Source organism: Protopterus annectens, chromosome 8.part0 (assembly GCF_019279795.1).
Source record: "Protopterus annectens isolate FY-2018-M chromosome 8.part0, PAN1.0, whole genome shotgun sequence".
Classification (NCBI taxonomy): Eukaryota; Metazoa; Chordata; order Ceratodontiformes; family Protopteridae; genus Protopterus; species Protopterus annectens.
The window spans coordinates 377714353-377735092 of record NC_056741.1 but is presented as its reverse complement, the minus strand read 5'-3'; the positions used below and the strand labels follow the sequence as shown (position 1 = coordinate 377735092).

The 20740-nt window shown below is 43.4% G+C and overlaps 1 protein-coding gene across 2 annotated transcripts in view; it reads left to right on the top strand.

Annotated features, from left to right (window-relative positions):
- Positions 1 to 20740, top strand: part of LOC122808815 (C-type lectin domain family 2 member B-like) — a 1263928-nt gene that overhangs the window by 312004 nt on the left and 931184 nt on the right. The gene's annotated exons all lie outside the window — the stretch shown is intronic.

Sequence of the window (20740 nt, the reverse complement as noted above, 5' to 3'; positions counted from 1 at the left end):
ACTTTATTTTATATACTACAGGATCGCACAACAGTGGGGAAAAGGTCATATATACCTTTCAACGAAATGAGTTTCAGTGAAATGGGTTTTCAGTGAAGAGAGCTTACAGTGAATTGGGTTTTCAGTGAAGTGAGCTTTCAGTGAATATGTGTCTGTGAGTTAAGGTTCCATTAAATGAGTTTTCAATGAAATGATATAGACCCAAGAATACAGTACACGTACCCTTTTTAAATATCTTTGTTAAGGACAAATAAACATTTATATAAAAGAAAACAAACCATGTTAACATGTTCCCAGTTCATTTTTATAACCATCATCAGTCCAACATTACTTAAATTGCTCTGTTCTTGGCCTTCCCTCAAACCTCACTCCTTTTCTAGAGTATTATTGTGTCTGTATTGTTCCTTCCATTTCCATTTATTTCTATGTAATTTTCTCCTTCCCTTTTCTAAAGATTCCATGTTCAGTTATTTTATCTCTGTTACAATATTCAGTACTTCAAACACAGTTGGTTTAGACTTTGATTTCCCATTTTCTAATTAATGATCTGAAGTAGTTAACTTCGTTTTATCTGCAACCCGTAGGTATACGGATCCGTAACGGATCCGAGCCGGCAACTTTTTTCTAGCATCTGCTCCAAGCTCCTCCCCTTACCCATAATGCCCTACCATCTCCTATCTTCCGTCAGATCTCATTTGCCGCACCAGTAGTGTGCATTGTGGTCTCCTTTGCTCTGAGCTCAGGGATAGTAAGTAGAATGTTTTTGCTGATATCTAGGTTTAGCTCCTCCTGGTATAGTTAAGGCTCACTGTACCAGGTCCATGGTGACTTCTACTGCTTTTTGGTCTAGGGTGCCTTTGGACGATATTTGTGCAGCAGCGACATGGGCCAATTCACATACCTTCATTTCCCATTACAAAGTGGGTCTGATTTCGAGGGGTAGAGCATCCTTTGGCTCTGCGGTGCTCAGGAATATCCTTCCATAAGGGCCTCCCAGGATCGGAGTAGCTGGGGACTCTGTCCCACAGGTTGTAGATAAAATGAAGTTAACTACTTCAGATAAAGAAGTTATGTACTCACCATAACGTTCCATCTGAGTAGTTATACTTCATTTTTCTGCAACATTCCCTCCCTCCATCCCCCGGACCTTATCCTGTTTTCAGGGTTGGTTTATTGGGTTGAGTTGCATATATATTTTTAGTTGCAGCAAACTCGATCTGAGGGAAGATAGGAGATGGTAGGGCATTATGGGTAAGGGGAGGAGCTTAGAGCTTGGAGCAGATGCTAGAAAAAGGTTGCTGGCTTGGATCCGATACGGATCAGTATACCCACAGGCTGCAGAAAAATGAAGTACAACTACTCAGATGGAACGTTATGGTGAGTACATAACTTCTTTTTTTCTGCGTCGGCTGCTGTCGCTTGTTGACTGACGTCAGGTCATCTGTGCTGTAAAGCAAGGCAGCTGACGCCATTCCATCAGCCTTTCTTGCCGTGGAACCCGTAGCAGAAGCAGTTCGCAAGTGTGCCAGTCGGTCTCTACCAGAGCTCGAATTACAGCTGAAAACATCTAAAGCTAAGTACCCCGTTGGGGATCCTTTTTTATTGCACTAACCGATGTCCGAAAAAGTTAACAATTGATGTTAAGTTGTCAATCTCGCCTTCATTCTTGCTTGATGGGTTCGGAGCCGATCCTCGGCTCCGACTCGGCACTTGCTAAGCTCGAGAGTCACTTTTACCAGCTCGAGGCAGCCCCATATCCCATGATGCAAGGCGGTAAGTACCCAGATCTCGTTTGCCGCTTCGCTGATGAGGTCCTCCTTTTACCAGCTCCTGGTAAGTGAATTGTTACTTTACTATTTTAGCCCCTATCTTCGAAAAACTTTAAAATTATTAGTTTTAACTTAGTTTTAGTCCCTTTCTGACAAAAATTTTCCCTGTCTCCTCATAACTTTGTCAGACTTTCACCCATCCCATCCCCCCCCTGTTAGGGTGTGTGTGTGTGTGTCTGTTTTTGATATATTTAATTTAATTTCTTGGACTGGTGTTGTGTGTGTGTTTTATTCACCATGTCTAAAGAAAGGGTCTCAGGCTTCAAGAAGTGTGACTCGTGCTGTCAGAAGATGTCTCTGACAGACGGTCACACTTCTTGCCTTTACTGCCTGGGGCCTCTTCACCTGCAGAACTCCTGTGCTATATGTCATTCTTTCAGCCAGAGAGTCCTGCAGGAAAGAAGAAATAAATTGATTTTGAGGGGCCTTCTTAAGCCGGAGGGCTCTCCGGCTAAGTCGGCCCCATCTAAGACTTCTAAGTCTTCCAAGGCCCAGGCTTCTGTGTCCAAGCCTGTGGCCTCGGCTCCGACTCATTCAGAGTCGAGATCGGCTCCGACTGGAGCCGATTCTGGATTACCTAAACCTTCGGCACCGATGGCTATCGGTACCGACTCTGGTTCGACCACTTCGGTGTCGGCTCCGATCGGTTCCGACCACCATGTGGCCCATGCATCGGTGTCGGCTCCGACACCCTTACTTTTATAGCCGTGTCGGCTCCGGCTGGAGTCGATACATCGAAGCTACCGGTCGGTGCTGATAAGTTGTCGGCTCCGACAGTTTCTGTGGTTTCATCGGCTCCGATGGTTCCTTCAAGGAAGAGGTCTAGGTCCCCTTCCTTGGAGCCGATACTTTCGGCTCCGGCTTCGCCTCTCCTCTCGGAGCGGAGCCATCGGAGCTGATCTTCAAGGTCATCCAGGCTTTCTGACCATGATTTGGAGAGAGTGGTCAGTAGGTTACTAAAGTCACAGGCACTGGCCCAAATGCTACATTGTCCTTTCTATCCCTCAAATTCCCTTCCAGATGTAGCACCCGGTCTAAGGGAAATTGCAGAGTTAGAAGTCTCAAAACTACTGCAAAAAAGAGCCATTCAGCCAGTTACAACAGACCATTCAGAGCCCGGAATCTACTCAAGGTTCTTTTTGGTCCCCAAAAAGACGGGAGACTGGAGACCAATATTGGATCTCAGCAGACTCAACAAGTCTGTGAGGAAGACAAGATTCCGAATGGTCACTCTTCAGTCGATTCTGCCCTTCTTGCAGAAGGACAACTGGATGTGCTCAGTAGATCTTCAGGATGCGTACTATCACATAAAAATTCACAGACGCTCCAGGAGATTTCTCCGCTTTCGGCTGGGGTCCAGTCATTTCCAGTTCAGAGCCCTGCCCTTTGGTCTCACCACAGCCCCCAGAGTGTCCACCAAATGCATGGCAGTGGTCACGGCTCACCTGAGACGTCAAGGATTCCAGGTGTTTCCGTATCTCGACGACTGGCTCCTCTCAGCCACCACCAGGCATCAGCTTGTTCAAGCCAGGGATTACACAATAAATCTTTGTTCTCATTTGGGCATCTCGATCAACTTGAAAAGTCATCCTTATTGCCCTGCCAGTCTATTACTTTCATAGGCGCAAACTTAAACACTGTTCGGATGTCAGCTACCCTTACAGACCAAAGAGTTTCAGACATTCAAAGTCATGTCAGGATCATTCTAGCCAGCAAGAAAGTACAGGCCAGAATGGTTCTAAAGGTATTAGGCCTCATGGCTGCGGCCATTACTCTTCTTCCCCTGGCTCGCTTCTACATGTGCCTTCTTCAGTGGATGTTGTTCACTCAGTGGTCTTACCAACAACTTCCAATGCGTCACCAGATTCTGGTTACACAGATTTGCAAAAATCATCTTGCTTGGTGGATCACTTCTCCCCAGGTTCACCAAGGCAGACACTTTGTACCCCCATCCCCGGTAGCCACTGTCACCACGGACGCCTCCCTGATCGGGTGGGGGGGGTCATTATCAGGGCAGGATGGTTCATGGGACGTGGCAACCGTTCGAGTACCACCTGCACATAAATGTCCTAGAGATGAGAGCAGTGCTTTTAACGTTGCAAGCCCTCAACGACTTTCTTCCTGTAGGGACAATTGCAGTCCACACAGACAACATGTCTGTAGTTTGGTATATCAACAAACCGGAACCAAGTCCTACCCCTTGTGTCGAGAAGCGCTCAGACTTTGGCAATGGGCGATCTCCTCTCATCGGTTTCTGGTAGCAACGCACATCCCTGGGAAAACCAACATTTTAGCGGACAGATTGAGCAGAGCTATTCTCATGCCTCACGAGTGGTCTCTCAAGCAATCTTTAGTGGAAGAGATTTTTCTGGAATGGGGTCGCCCATGTTGCGATCTTTTTGCTACTCCTCAAAACAGCAAATGCCCAGACTTCTTCTCTCTCTTCCCTCTGTCAGGCCATCCCCCCAGAGACGCTCTGACCCAGGATTGGCCCCAGGGACTTCTTTATGCTTTTCCTCCTTTTCCCCTGATCCCTCAAGTTATCCAGAAAGCAACCTTTTTGAGAGCCAAAATGATTCTCATTGCTCCTTATTGGCCTCGACAAATTTGGTTTCCGTTCCTCCATCGTCACCTTTTGGTGCAGCCGTGGCATCTGGACCCAGTGCCAGATCTTCTGATTCACCAATCCGGTCAGCTGCACCGGTCTATCCCTTCTCTCAACCTCACAGCATGGTTGCTCCACTTCCTTCCTTAGCCAGGCTTCCTTTGATCTCTAACCCTGTTAGAGACATCATAGTAGCTTCTTTAAAATCCTCTACCAGGAGGATTTATACAAGCAAATGGAAACGCTTCTCTTATTGGGCTAAAGCCAAGAATATCGATCCCTTCACTGCCCCAGTTCAGGCAGTTTTGGACTTCTTAGCGGAGATTTTTCATGCAGGCTCCTCTGCTTCCACAGTTAGAGTTCAATTGGCTGCTATCTCGAACTTTCATGTTGGGATCGCAGATCACAATATTATGTCCCATAGGCTTTGTAGAGCCTTCTTGAAAGGAATTTTCCTCCTGAAGCCTCCAATCAGGAATCCTCCTCCTCAATGGGATCTAAATTTAGTGCTGACATCCTTGATTCTTCCCCCTTTCGAGCCAGCTGTTTCTTGCTCCCTAAAATTTCTTTCTTGGAAAACCTTATTCCTAGTAGCTATTACATCGGCCAGGAGGGTGTCTGAACTTCATGCTCTATCGGTTCGACCCCCCTATTTGATCTTTCACAAAGACAGAGTATCTTTGAGAACTAATCCGACCTTTTTGCCTAAGGTCGCCTCCAAGACTAATTTGAGTCAATCCATTGATCTCCCTGTATTTTTTCCAAACTATTCAAACAGATCGGAACAAAAACTACATTATCTTGATGTCCATCGCCAACTCAGATATTATTTGGACAGAACGAAACAATTTAGGAAATCCGATCAACTCTTTGTTTCCTATGCTGATAACAAGAAAGGCCTTCCTGTCTCTAAAGTGACCTTATCTAGATGGCTTTCTTCTGTCATCTCTGAAATTTATCGGCTCAGGGGAAAACAGCTGTGCTCAAAACCCAAAGCACATTCAACTAGAAGCTTAGCTACTTCTACAGCTTTTCAAGCTAGACTTCCTTTAGACACTATTTGTGCAGCGGCCACTTGGGCCACTCCTCATACTTTTGTTTCCCATTACAAATTGGACTTGGCCTCCAGGGACAGAGCCAGTTTTGGCTCTACAGTCCTCAAGAGTCTGTTCCATTGAGCCACCCAGGATAGAGGTGCTAGGGACGCGGTCCCATCAAGCAAGAATGAAGGCGAGATTGACAACTTAACATTGAGAAGTTATGTACCTACCATAACGTTCCATGTTAGTTGTCTTCTCGCCTTCTTTCTTGTGACCCTCCCTCCTTCCCCCAGGCCTGGACAGACCTTTTTCTACAAGGAATTTTCATGCTGAAGACCATTCAGAGCTGGTCCTTCTTCCATCCTGTAGGCTTTTTTTCTTCCTTTGGGAAGTGTTTATGCTTGGTGCTATTGCCCTTTGTCATCAAACGAGATCTGGGTACTTACCGCCTTGCATCATGGGATATGGGGCTGCCTCGAGCTGGTAAAAGTGACTCTCGAACTTAGCAAGTGCCGAGTCGGAGCCGAGGATCGGCTCCGAACCCATCAAGCAAGAAAGAAGGCAAGAGAAGACAACTAACATGGAACGTTATGGTAGGTACATAACTTCTCATTTCACCTGTGGAAAGCAGATCCCACACCGAGACTTCCATTCATACTGCAGCACAAGTTTAGGCCCAGAGCACGACGTTCCCTGTTGCTGGTTCTGTGCCCTCTTTAATGCAAGAACCATTCGTCGTAGAGCTCTTATTGTAGACAGGTATTTTTGTCTTCCATCTTCACATTCCGAAATGGTGTCTGTCAGCCAACAATCCTTAGACATTCCAAGAAAACATAAAGATAGAGACAGATCACACAAGGCTAAGCCTTCTGACGACGCTACCGCTAAGCAGGTCATCAGTTCTCTGGAATAAAGTGAGGCACTTTCGCAGCCCCTGATGCCCGATACATTATCTGCGCAGGCCTCTACCGAGATCCTTTCGAGTCCGGTATGCCACAGAAATCATCTTCGTCTTCCGAGCCTTTGGTTGTCTCTGCCTCGGTTGGGTCCGGAGCTGCGAATCAAGAACAGGCTTCCGATGAGGCCTTTCGTAAACAGCGTCTTCTCATCCGACTACCATTTCTCTCAGACCTGTTGATACATTTAGGCCTAAAAGCCAGCCACTCCTAGAAAATCTACGTCTAGCCAACATTTTACTCCTGCTCCACCACCCCAAGCCTAAATGCTTAAGATGGCCGAGGATCTTATCTCCCTTATCGGGGTAGTCAGGCCACAACTTATAAAAGGAAAAGACACCCTTCTCCTAAATATTGACAGAGCAGGATTCTGAGGAATCTGATTATTCAGATTTTGAAGAGGAACAGCAACCTCTGACTTCTTATGAGGATTCAGATGCAGAGGAATCCATTCCTTCTACCTCCCCAACAGAAGACCTTTCCTTTGGGGAAACCCTTCACACCCTCAGGGAACATTTCCACTGGGAATCTCAGGACTTCCCTCAGTCTGAGAAAATACTAAGAGAGTTCCTAGACCTGCCCCAGCACAGACCCCTGGCCATCCCTCCCATCTTAGAAGTGGTAGAAGATGTTTTCCATGAATCCAGCTTAGCCCCTGATGCCCTCCCACCTGCTCCCAGTAAACCTGACAGGTATGACAGAGCACCGGATTCTTACAAATACCTGTACAGAAATCCTGCTGCAGACTCGGAGGGCATTACACAGGTACCTAAAAGAGCTAGGGATAGTTCTGCAAAGAATCCTATTCCTTCTGACAAGGATTCCAGAGCTCTGGACAGATAGGGTAAAAAAGTATACTTCTTTGCAACCTTAGCTATCTGAGCACTCAACTGTTAGTTCCATATGTTAAAATATCAACAACACACTTTGGAACTATTAAAGCAAAAGATTTCTACCTTTCTGACTGTGCCAATTCGAAAGAGTTAGCAGATTTACTGCACTCTACTTGCCAAGTGGCCAAATACTCATTGCACTGTGGATATGATGCCACAGAAGCCTCAGGTAGGGCAGCAATGCCAGGATCTATCATTAGGAGACATGCATGGTTTAAGGAACAACCTCTCCCTGATCATGTCAAGTCTAAATTAATTGAGGCACCCTTGGATAAGGACTGCTTGTTTGGAGTAAAAGCAGAAGAGGTGCTTAAAAAGATGGAGGTTCCACCTCCTAGGTTCAGCAGGAAATTTCCCTCTAAGCACTGGTCCTTTCCTGGACCTAGCAGACAAGGGACAAGTTAAGCCCTGCAGGGACACCAGAGAACCAAACAGTGGACCACTTCCACCCCAAAGGCAGGGAGTTGTAAGCCATCCTTCTATGGCAAAAACTCTGAATGACTCCCACTACCTTCCTTTCATTCACCAAAAGCTGGGAGGAATGCTCTCCCTCTGCAAAGAAAATTGGCTTTCTGTAACAAAGGACCAATGGGTCTTAAAGATCATTTTTAAGGGATATAAATTCTCTTTCAACGAACTCCCAATTCCAAGAGGGTACCCGGACTTATCTCCACATCAGTGGGCAAAGGCATTGAAACAAGTCCAAGCTGTCATATCCCAGGGGGTAGTAGAACCTGTTCCTGCAGATCAAACAGGCAAAAGCTTTTATTCAAGACTATTCCTTGTTCCCAGAAAAGAGGGCACTTGGCGCCCCATCCTGGATCAATCCATTCTGAACACCTCCCTGGTGGCCCCCAAATTCAAAATGCTAACTTTGCAGCAGCTGCTGCCTATGCTGACCAAAATGCCTGATTAGTGACCCTTGATAAAAGATGCCTACCTCCACATCCCCATAAGGGAATCCTGCAGGAAATTCCTGCTCTTCAGAGCAGGCTTACAACAGTTTCACTTTTCTGTGCTACCCTTTGGCTTATCTACTGCTCCCAGGGTATTAACCAACTGCTTAGCCCTGGCCGTAGCATTTTGCAGACAGAGAAATATACAGATTTACCCTTATCTGGACGACTGCCTCCTTCAGGCACAGTGCAAAGAAAAGCTGCTCCAGGACCTCCTTTTTGTCAGAATCCTCCTAACTTCCTTAGGGTTCACCATCAACTAGAAGAAATTGAAGGAAACACCCTCCAGGAGGATCATTTTCTTGGGAGCACTGCTGGACACAGCATCCCAAATGGCCTTCCTATCCCCAGAAAAGCAGAGCTTCCTGCCTCTCTACTTTAGCCAGCTGGCTTCCAGAAGTCACCCCAGGGCGAGGAAGTTCCTGCAAGCCTTGGGGTACATGGCATCTTGCATCCTTCTAATTCCTCTGGCTAGGCTTCACATGACAAAACTTCAGTGGTATCTAAAGAATGTTTGGTGTCAGCATTCTCAGCCTCTAGAGACCTCTCTCCCTCTGATCCCCTGTATAAGGGCCGAGTTTCTTTGGTGGGCAGGGGCCTGTGCCAAGAACAAGGGTCACCCCTTCATTCTCCGCCCTACCGAGCCGACCATCACCACCGACGCCTCAGACATTGCTTGGGGTGCTCACCTAGCAGGCAGGTGCACCCAAGGTCTTTGGGATGCTCAGCACCTTCCCTTACACATCAACCAGAAGGAAATGATGACAATACGAAAGGCTCTGACATCCTTCAAACCCCATCTCAGGCCAGGGGTTCTCCTTATCAAAACAGACAACACCACAGTAATGTGGTACATCAACAAGCAGGGAGGGACCCAATCTTACCCTCTGTGCAGGCTAGCCATGAACCTCTGGCTGACAGCCTCCTCCATGGGATTACACCTAATAGCCCAATACCTACCCAGGAGTCAACAACACCCTGGCAGACCACTTAAGCAGAAACGTACTGGACCCCCACAAATGGCAACTCCTCAGAAGAATCTTTTTGCAAGTCACTCAGGAGTGGGGAACTCCAGAGGTGGATCTTTTTGCTTTGCACCTCAACCACCAGCTAAAAATATTCTATACCAGAGAGTGTCACCACCTGGCGTGGAAGGTGGATTGCTTGACCTTCCCCTGGAACTCCCTTATTTGTGTATACATTCCATCCTCTGCCTCTTATTCCCAAGGTACTGATCAAGATAAGGGAGGAGAGACCAAAGGCAATCCGCATTGCAACAGATTGGCCCAGACAGCATTGGTACCCCTTACTGCGCAGCCTGACATCACAGCCTCCCAGGTAGCTTCACCTGACCTCAGACCTCTTGAGTCAGGTGGGAGGGGGGAATGCTGCACCCAGACTTGCAGACTCTCAAACTGTCAGCATGGCTAATACTCTAAAAGCAAACAAGGGGCCCCTGTTAAGCAGACAGGTCCTAGATATTATCACAGAGCCCAGAAGGCTCAGCACCAAAAAAATCTTGCGCAGGGGAATGGAAAAGATTCTGCTCCGGAAGCCAGTCCAGAGGGGGCAGTTCCTCACAACCTTCCATCCCTCTTATCCTGGACTGTATAGCAGAGTTACTCAGTAGTGGCCTCTCCCTCTCGTCTATTAAAATCCACACCTCAGCCATTTCAGCTCATTTCGATATAGACCAACCCCTGTTCTCACATCCATTGATTAAACAATTTTTCAGAGGGGCTTCTAATATCAGACTTTCCAGAAGGCCACCCACGCCAGCCTGGGACCCGAATTATGTTTTGGAAAAACTAACCTTACCACCCTTCGAACCTGCTGCTTCAGCAGAACTGAAATATCTCTCCTGGAAGACTGCTTTCCTACTAGCTATTCCTTTCATCCAGAAGGGTTTCAGAACTTCATGCACTGATGGCCCTTGAGCCCTTCATCATTTTCCATGCAGACATGATCTCTCTGAGGACTACCCCCTCTTTTATGCCCATGGTGGTATTTAATGCGACTCTCAACCAGGCTGTACATCTACCTACCTTCTTCCCTAACCGTCAAAACAAGGGGAAGTAATTCTGCACTCACTAGACATGCACAGATAGCTCAGATACTACCTGGACCATACTAAACCATTCAGGAAAACAGACCAACTTCTTGTCAGCTTTGCCTCCAGGGGCAAAGGAGTAGCCCATTTCCAAGCAAACCATTTCCAAAGGGATATCACACTGTATCCATTTCTGCTACAGATTACATGGGAAACCACCCCCTAAGTCTATTCGAACCCATTCCGCTAGGGCAGCCTCCACTTCCACAGCATTCTTCAGAGGAGTTCCCACCAGGGACATCTTGGAATCTGCCACCTGAAACTCTGTCCATACCTTTACAAAGCAGTACCACCTACCTTTTTCCTCTAAGGTTAGGGCAGGGTTTGCCTCTGCAGGTCTGCAGGGCATGCTTACCCATGCCTAGGTCTCTAACTAATCCTTCCACCCCTCTCCTCAGCTTTGGGAATCCTCCCACAGGTGATGACTGCAACAGTGAAACATGTAGAACATAGTACAGTTGTGTACACTTAACATGAATGCAGATGTTCTTGTGTATTCACTGTTGCAGTCCTGGTTCCCCCTGTCCTTCCCCTTATATCCTCTTTCCTTAGGGAGACATAAGCTTCTTATGGTGGCTTTTAGCCACCAGGACCACTTCACCATATTTCCTTGGGCTTCTGACTTAGGGCAAGAAAAACTGATGTAATGGAGTCGGCTGCCTTGCTTTGTAGCACTGACCACCTGACGTCAGTCAACAAATGACAGCAGCCGACACAGCAAAACATTGACTCTGGTATTCGGGCTGGCCGAGGGCTACCACAGCAGAGATAACCCACAGGTGATGACTGCAACAGTGAATATACTCAAACATCTACATTTATGGCAAGTGTACACAACTGTACAATCTCTCTAGTGGTACTGGTACCAAAGGATGGCAGCACCAGATTCTGTGTGGACTACAGAAGACTAAATAGTCACACAGAGTCAGATGCCCACCTTATGCTCAGATGAAACCTTAGAGAAGCTGGGTGGGCTAAGTATCTGACCACTTTTGATCTGACCAAGGGTTACTGGCAGTTGCCCTTGACTCCCAGCGCTAGAGAGACGTCAGCCTTTGTGATACCACCATGGGCTTGTATAAGTTGATGAAGATGTCCTTTGGGATGAAAAATAGCACAGCGACTTTCCAGAGGCTGGTAGATTGTATCCTAGCAGGAGCAGGAGATTATGTGTCCTAGCAGGAGATTATGCCCTTGCTGACCTGGATGACATTGTCATCTACAGCCATTCCTGGCAAAAGCAGTTTCAACATGTCAGGGAGGTGCTGGGTGAACCGCAAAAGGCAGGGTTGACCATTAAGCCTACTAAGTGTCAGGTGGGTATGGCAGAGAAATCCTACCTGGGACATAGAGTGGGAAGTGGTAAGATCAGGTCAGAACCTGCCAAAATGGAAGCCATTCAAGTGTAGCCTGCTCCTGTTACCAAAAAGCAGGCAAGGGCATTCTTAGGGACAGTGGAGTACTATAGAAAGTTTGTTCCCAATTATAGTACAGTAGCTGCTCCCCTCACAGACCTGATAAGGAAAAACAGGCCAGATAAGTTAGTGTGGACCCCAGCATGTCAGCAGGCATTCCAGATGCTTGAAGGCACTTTGGGAGGACCCCCTGTGTTAGCCAGTCCAGATTACACCAAATAAGTTGTTGTGCAGGTGGATGGACCCCAAGCTACCATATAGGTGGCAATCCACTAAGCACAGAAGAGGTTATCAGGGACCTGGGGACCCAGGTTGACAGTGGCCTTTCTTTTGACACTCACGTTGCTAAAGTGGTTAGAAAGACCTTCTACATTGCCAACATGATCATGAAGGGATTCACATCCAGATCTAGTGAGGTCATTGTTCCCCTGTACTCTTCACTTATCAGACCAATGATCGAGTACAATGCCCCATTCGGGATGTATCTCACCCGACATCTGCAGCAATTGGAGAGACCCCAAAAGTTCCTCACCAAAAGGATAAAGGGACTCCAAAATCTGTCATATGCTGCCAGATTGAAGAAACTCCAGCTCTATTCAGTCGCATACCGTCTGCTCAAAGGTGACATGTGCCTGACATACAAGGCCATGTCCAACCCGGAATTAATGGACATGCTCCACCTCAAAAAATCCAAATCCACCAAAACCACTAGAGCAAGCGACTTAAACCTTAGCACGGACATAAATAGGACGTGCTACAGGGATAGATTTATCACTCAGAGACTCCCTATGCTGTGGAATAAAATCCCGGTCCATGTGAGGCAGAGCACCTCGCTGGCTCTGTTCAAGAGAAATCTTGACCTGTGGATGGGAGATCGTAGGTTTACCCCGGGAATCATCTCTGTGTCACTGCTGGACAGAGGCACAACAAACTAATGGGCACAGTATTTTTTCATATAAGGGGTGGCGTAAGCCACAAAAATTTGGGCTAGGCTTATAAATGCCTTAGGGCAGATAGCCTAGTATAAACCTATGAACCTATGACTGTACTTAGCCAGGTTTGTCAGAAGGCGAAGAGCAGTGGTGTATCTCAGCCATGGACTCCAATCCAGGGAGGAATGCTATGGAGCTGTAGAAAAAGAATGTCTAATTATAGTGTGGGCACTACAAAAACTTCAGCCTTATCTGAATGGAAGGAAATTCACAACAGTTACAGACCACAATCCCTTAACATGGCTGCATAGAGCCAGTCAGAATGCCAAGTTATTAAGATGGAGCTTAGGATTGCAGTCATATGACATGACAGTGCAGTAAACTCTTAGTTAACCTGAACTCAAGCAACCAAAAAAAAAAAATCAAAGAAATACAGTACAATTTTCATATGTTGCACTTTGCCCCGGTAGAAACATACCTTATGTTTTTTATAGGTTTAGAGTTTTAAAAAGGAAGACAGGAGTAAATTCCCTCTCTCCCCAACCTAAGAACAAGTCAAACCAAACAAGTAGTATAGGGTACAGTATTAGTCAGGCCTATTTTTAATAACAACTCTCAAGCAAGCAGAAACTACAGTTATCTGGCATCTACCAATCCCCATGGGTGCTGGTTAACTGAGAGTTTACTGTACAACACTGTAGTGGGGTCAGCAATGCCAAGTCAGTTGGGCTGTCAAGACAGGGAATGAGGTAACATATTCCTAGATGGGCTTATTTCTGTCAAACATGTTTCTTAAGGATCACTTGAAAAACTACCTTGAGTCTTCAAAGGGGAAGAGAGGTGTGACAGTAGGCGGTACTGCCATCTATGGCAGGAGAAGCAGGGTAGTGGATGTATGATTGGTGCTAGCATAGCTAGCTGGAATTTTGTAAATAATTATGTCATTTTTATAGCAAACTGATTTCTACAGATGCTTGTGCTGAAAATGTATTTGTGAGGTTTGTGTTTAAATTTATCAACAGTGTACCCTGCTGGAATGAAAAGAAATGTGCATGTATTATTGTAACTGAATTAATTGTATATGTTTTAATAGAGGATAATGGGACAGCAAAGGTTAACCAGCTAGCTTACTTTAAGAAGAATAAGGGTAATGTAAATGCGCTGTTAAACCATTAAAACAGCACCCCACAGTGCTGAATAGGACCGGAGACGGTGGATCTGGAAGAAGCCTTTGTTCATTATCTCCGTAAAAGAGAGGAAACCCACAGGCACTGCCATAAACATTTAGATGTGTATTGTAGCCTTCTTTGCTAAATTCCTGTCTCAGCTTCAAAGGGGGATACTGTGAGAACCTAGAGTCAGGCAACCAAATGAGGTCATTCTGCCAGCCATCTTGGATATTATATTTTACAGGGAGTAATCTTCGAGTATTGAGTATTCTCTTTGGGGAACCTGACTAGAAGGACTGCTCATGTATTTCATTGTGCCTTGCTCTATCAAGTAAGTTATTATAGAATAGTAATTCTCCTAGATTCAGTCAAGAATATAGTGAAGCTTAGTTTAGATATTGTTTTTCTTTATTTGTTTGAGTCCATCAGTATTATTTTCAATATTTCCTATGATTTGATCTCTGTGGTTTGCTGTAAATATCTATTTAGTATTTTCTTGTTCTTTTATTATTTATTACTAAAAATATTTCAACTTTTCATTTTGACTGGTACTTTTTTAGAAAGTATGTAAGCTTTGAGTGTATTTGCACATACTTATTTGGTGATAACTCTGGCCACTCCTGAGAGCCTTGCGGTTTGGGCAACATTACAATTTGTAGAAAATCCAAAGCACACACAACCAGCCCACAGAGCGTGGTACCAGCGAAACAACAAAATAAAAGAAACTGATAAGCATAGAACGTACGCTGGTACCTAATAGCACAAAACCCAAAGACGTAAAATCACCAGCAAATAAGTAGTACAATCTTCATGAAAGTATCCACAAAGCCAAGTGAGAATGTATAAAAAACAGATCCTTTAATTCACAAGTAAGCGCTTTCACCCATAGGCTTCTTCAGACTTATACACATCTTAACATACTTGCAGTATTAAATATCCCTCCTTACGTTCCTATTGGTCAACCATTCAACCATAGAAAGAACTCCAGTACAATAAAGCGCTAATCCCATGATTAATAAAAAGCATATATTACACTGTATTAAAATAATGAATAACTAACAAGGGTACAAGTAACATTCTAACCCATACTAAAACATATTTTAAAAAGCATATATATAAAATGTAAAATACAATATAATGTAAGTTTATATATAAATACAGTCATATTTATTAAAACAATACTGATAACTTGTCATTCATGTAAGGCACATATAAGTGTACGCATAAAAATACTAAAATGTAAACACAAACCTACACATACAATCCTATCTAATGCTTGGGTTTATTAAGCCTTCTCCTTCTTAAAAAGGGTTTTACTTGGACCTTATCGTTTAGACCAGGTGGTTGATCAGCCCTACATCTGATTATCCACTTCATTTCACATTCTAGAGTGTAATTAATTATATCACCCCCTCTTGTATTAACTTAAATTTTTTGTAATACGCTAAATTTAAAAGTATGTGCAGAACCCAAATCCATATTATGTTTGGCCAGAGCATTAAACTCCGAGCCTATTCTAATGTGATAGACATGCTCCCTGATACGTTCTTTCAGGAACCTATTGGTTTTCCCAATATAGAACGCAGGGCATGCTATACATCTAAACAGGTATATAATATTCTTACTATTACAGTTGGTATCTGTATTGAAATGAAATGATTGTTTAGTAATAGGATGAATAAAGTCTACTTTTTGTTCGATGTACATACATTGGTTACATTTACCACAAGGTGTGGTGTTAGTTTCATATCTATTCATCCCTTTCATAGTCAAAGCATTTTTGGGACTACAAAGCAACCTTCTGAGGTTAGGTTGATTCTTAAACAGTACATTAGGCCTTGAACCTACAACCTTACTAATTTCATTATCCAAAAGGAGAATATCCCAATGTTTTGTCATAAGTTGTTTCAGATGCACAACATCCTTCGTAGAAAACATGGGAGCCCTATGGTCCAATGGTGAAGGTAATGAACCAATATCAAATAAACCTAAGGGTTCTGAGAAGTAAGGTTTTGCTTTGGTGTTCCTTAAATTAGTAACTTCAAATGTTGTCTGTTCAAACATTTCTTCCTTATAACCCCTTTGGACGAATTTAGCTCTCAGGTCATCCAATTCCCTAATGTAACCTTCCTCAGTTGGATTCAATCTGGATGCCCTCATTATTTGTCCTTTCATGACGTTGTTAAAAACATGTTTAGGGTGCATACTGTGCCTATGAAGTATGGTATTTCTATGGCACAATTTCCTATGTACAGAGGTGTTAAGCAATCCATTACCAAGTCTAAAGATGTTAACGTCTAAATATGATATCTCATCCACTGAATAATTTAAAGTAAACTTCAAAAAACTAGTGGAGGTGTTCAAACTTTCAACAAACTTCAAAAGTGTATTAACGTCACTCAGCCAAATAAAAAAGAGGTCATCCACAAACCTGCGATATAAACCTACATGTTCTTTGAACAAACCTAACCTAAAGAGGAAATTTTCCTCCCAGTGGGCCATCACCAGGTTGGCGTAGCTATTGGCACACGAAGTGCCCATAGCTACGCCATCCTTTTGCAAAAATATTTCCTCTCCGAACATAAAAACATTAGTCAGCAAAACTGTTTAAGAAAAGTGCTAACAAATCAATTTTCTCAGGGGTATAGTCAGAATGGAGGCGTAAGTAATCCTGTATACACTGTACCCCTAGATCATTGGGGATGACAGTGAATAAACTAACAACATCTAGTGAATTTCATCTTAGACCCCTCGTGGATGCTAACCCTATTATCCTAAGAGATAGCAAACAATTTTTACTTGATTTATACGCTTATACCAGTCAGTTGGATGATAAGTTACATTATGTTTTAGTAACACTAGATGTTGTTAGTTTATTCACTGTCATCCCCAATGATCTAGGGGTACAGTGTATACAGGATTACTTACACCTCCATTCTGACTATACCCCTGAGAAAATTGATTTGTTAGCACTTTTCTTAGAAACAGTTTTGCTGACTAATGTTTTTATGTTCGGAGAGGAAATATTTTTGCAAAAGGATGGCGTAGCTATGGGCACTTTGTGTGCCAATAGCTACGCCAACCTGGTGATGGCCCACTGGGAGGAAAATTTCCTCTTTAGGTTAGGTTTGTTCAAAGAACATGTAGGTTTATATCGCAGGTTTGTGGATGACCTCTTTTTTATTTGGCTGAGTGACGTTAACACACTTTTGAAGTTTGTTGAAAGTTTGAACACCTCCACTAGTTTTTTGAAGTTTACTTTAAATTATTCAGTGGATGAGATATCATATTTAGACGTGAACATCTTTAGACTTGGTAATGGATTGCTTAACACCTCTGTACATAGGAAATTGTGCCATAGAAATACCATACTTCATAGGCACAGTATGCACCCTAAACATGTTTTTAACAACGTCATGAAAGGACAAATAATGAGGGCATCCAGATTGAATCCAACTGAGGAAGGTTACATTAGGGAATTGGATGACCTGAGAGCTAAATTCGTCCAAAGGGGTTATAAAGAAGAAATGTTTGAACAGACAACATTTGAAGTTACTAATTCAAGGAACACCAAAGCAAAACCTTACTTCTCAGAACCCTTAGGTTTATCTGATATTGGTTCATTGCCTTCACCATTGGACCTTAGGGCTCCCATGTTTTTTACGAAGGATGCTGTGCATCTGAAACAACTTATGACAAAACACTGGGATATTCTCCTTTTGGATAATGAAATTAGTAAGGTTGTAGGTCCAAGGCCTAATGTACTGTTTAAGAATCAACCTAACCTCAGAAGGTTGCTTTGTAGACCCAAAAATGCTCTGACTATGAAAGGGATGAATAGATGTGAAACTAACACCACACCTTGTGGTAAATGTAACCAATGTATGTACATCGAACAAAAAGTAGACTTTATTCATCCTATTACTAAACAATCATTTCATTTCAATACAGATACCAACTGTAATAGTAAGAACATTATATACCTGGCCAGATGTATAGCATGCCCTGCGTTCTATATTGGGAAAACCAATAGGTTCCTGAAAGAACGTATCAGGGAACATGCCTATCACATTAGAATAGGCTCGGAGTTTAATGCTCTGGCCAAACATAATATGGATTTGGGTTCTGCACATACTTTTAAATTTAGCGTATTACAAAAAATTGAAGTTAATACAAGAGGGAGTGATATAATTAATTACACTCTAGAATGTGAAATGAAGTGGATAATCAGATGTAGGGCTGATCAACCACCTGGTCTAAACGATAAGGTCCAAGTAAAACCCTTTTTAAGAAGGAGAAGGCTTAATAAACCCAAGCATTAGATAGGATTTTATGTGTAGGTTTGTGTTTACATTTTAGTATTTTCATGCTTACACCTATATGTGCCTTACATGAATGACAAGTTATCAGTATTGTTTTAATAAATATGACTGTATTTATATATAAACTTACATTATATTGTATTTTACATTTTATATATATGCTTTTTAAAAGATGTTTTAGTATGGGTTAGAATGTTACTTGTACCCTTGTTAGTTATGCATTATTTTAATACAGTGTAATATATGCTTTTTATTAATCATGGGATTAGCGCTTTATTGTATTGGAGTTATTTCTATGGTTGAATCGTTGACCAATAGGAACGTAAGGAGGGATATTTAATACTGCAAGTATGTTAAGATGTGTATAAGTCTGAAGAAGCCTACGGGTGAAAGCGCTTACTTGTGAATTAAAGGATCTGTTTTTTATACATTTTCACTTGGCGTTGTGGATACTTTCATGAAGATTGTACTACTTATTTGCTGGTGATTTTACGTCTTTGGATTTTGTGCTATTAGGTACCAGCGTACGTTCTATGCTTATCAACATTACAATTTGTATTAATATTAACTTCACTCAGCATAATTGGATACCCTTTTAAGAGCCTTATAGTAACTGACTGATGGTAGTGAATCTACCCTATAGTCTGGGCAATGTTGGTAGAGCAGGTAATCTGTGCCAGCCTTTCCCGTGTGTCTGTGTGTGTGTGTGTGTGTGTGTGTGTGAAAATTAAATCTCAGTCATTGTGTGTGTCAGCTACTTTGGGCAGGGACACAAGGCACTGGGTTCACAGAGAGGGTGCTGGAAGAGTTGGCTTGGACACTCAGTTGAGGACCTAACCCTACAGCTGTACCAGCAGGGAGTCCTATTGGGGACCCAGAGGGAAACACATGTAGAGCATTCCAGACCCTGGGGCATGTATGTTCCCTGTATGCTCTTAAGGTAAATTGTATTTGTTGCAGAGAGCTGCATCTGGAAATACTGAGTTTATCCATTTGTATTCCAAGTGCACGCCCCTCTCCAGTGTCAGTGGTGAGGATTCAGGCTCCTTGATTACTGGCCAGCGTGGGGACGTCGCACAGGTCGTGTGCCAGGCCTGCAATCTGTATTTTCCTTTGTTTCTAGCCCAACATCCTTGTACTGCTTCTTAATTAAAAAAAAATCCCTTCTGGCTGACATTCCATAACATTTATTGGTAGGCTCCTTCACTCCACAACACCTCTGTACCTCTAATACATCAACATATATCGTAGTTGCCTCTTCTTTGGACTTAGCCTAATAAGTGGTTTCTTTCCAAGCAATCCTTAATGATACTGGAATCATCAGCTGTAACACCATTTCTCTTGTAATCGTTGCTACTGGGAGAAGTTGAATTTGACTGCTGGCATATGGGCTTAGGAAAGCCCTCCACCACTCTTTGCCTTTAGCCAGCTAACACTATGCCTTTTTGCAGTACAGCTTGCATGATCAGTCAGACCTGCAGTCTGTAACTGTGACATCATTTAATTAACAAATGCCTAGGTTTTCCCTCAATACTGGATACTTTCCTCACGTAATGAGCACCATTGATTTGAATGTTCCAACAACCTGCATGGTACGACTACTGAATTATGCTATTATGGAAGTTAGTAAGATCCTTCCCTTCTGCCTCCCTCACAGACAGGACTTAAAAGATTTTCCCTTCTGGCCACAACTTCCTGATACACCAGCTGCATCTGCATGGAATCAACTTTGCACTGTAGTCGCTGTATCTCCTTAACTTGACTGAACCTTCCAGTTTAATTTTCTTCTCAGTTACACACCATTCTCTGCACTCTTCACTTTCAGAATGCATTGCTGTTAAATCCGTACACCCTGCTCTAACGTCTGCATTCATACTTTCAGACTTGTCTGTCAAGTACTAGCATACTGCTGCTAAAAGCAAAACAGGAGCTTGTTTGTTGGGATACTTTAGCCAAGCTAACTTGCACTCCCTTTTTATGTCATGTATGAAGTTTAACATGAAACTGGGTATGAAGTGAAAAGCTTGCACTGCCATCTTGAATCAGGCTGAAGAGCAGCCATGCATTCCCTTCTCCTTTGTGTGTCTATTGCACAAAACCCCTTACTTTTCCCAGAGAAAACCACAGCTGATCTCTGGATCGCTGCCTCTGTTCCTAGCTGTCCCTTTAGCATTTTCACCACTGATGAAATGCAAGTCTGCAGGTTCAAATCATGTTCACTTTAGTTTTTACTTAAATTAAATGTGACCATACTACAGCTCACCAAAAACACACCTGAATCTAACCGAACCAGCTTGGTATGCAGTGTCTTTTCCTTGTTAAACTACATGTAGTTCTTTAATTCAGTATTAACTGAATAAAAACAAGTCACTTAAAGACATTTGTAAACAATGGTGAAACAGCTGCACTCAAGGGGAATACCTGAATTACTGTTTGAGGAAGAAATTACTTCTGGATATAAATTTTGTGCTTTAAGGAAATGATAAGGTAAAGTATTTTTAAATCATGTTTTG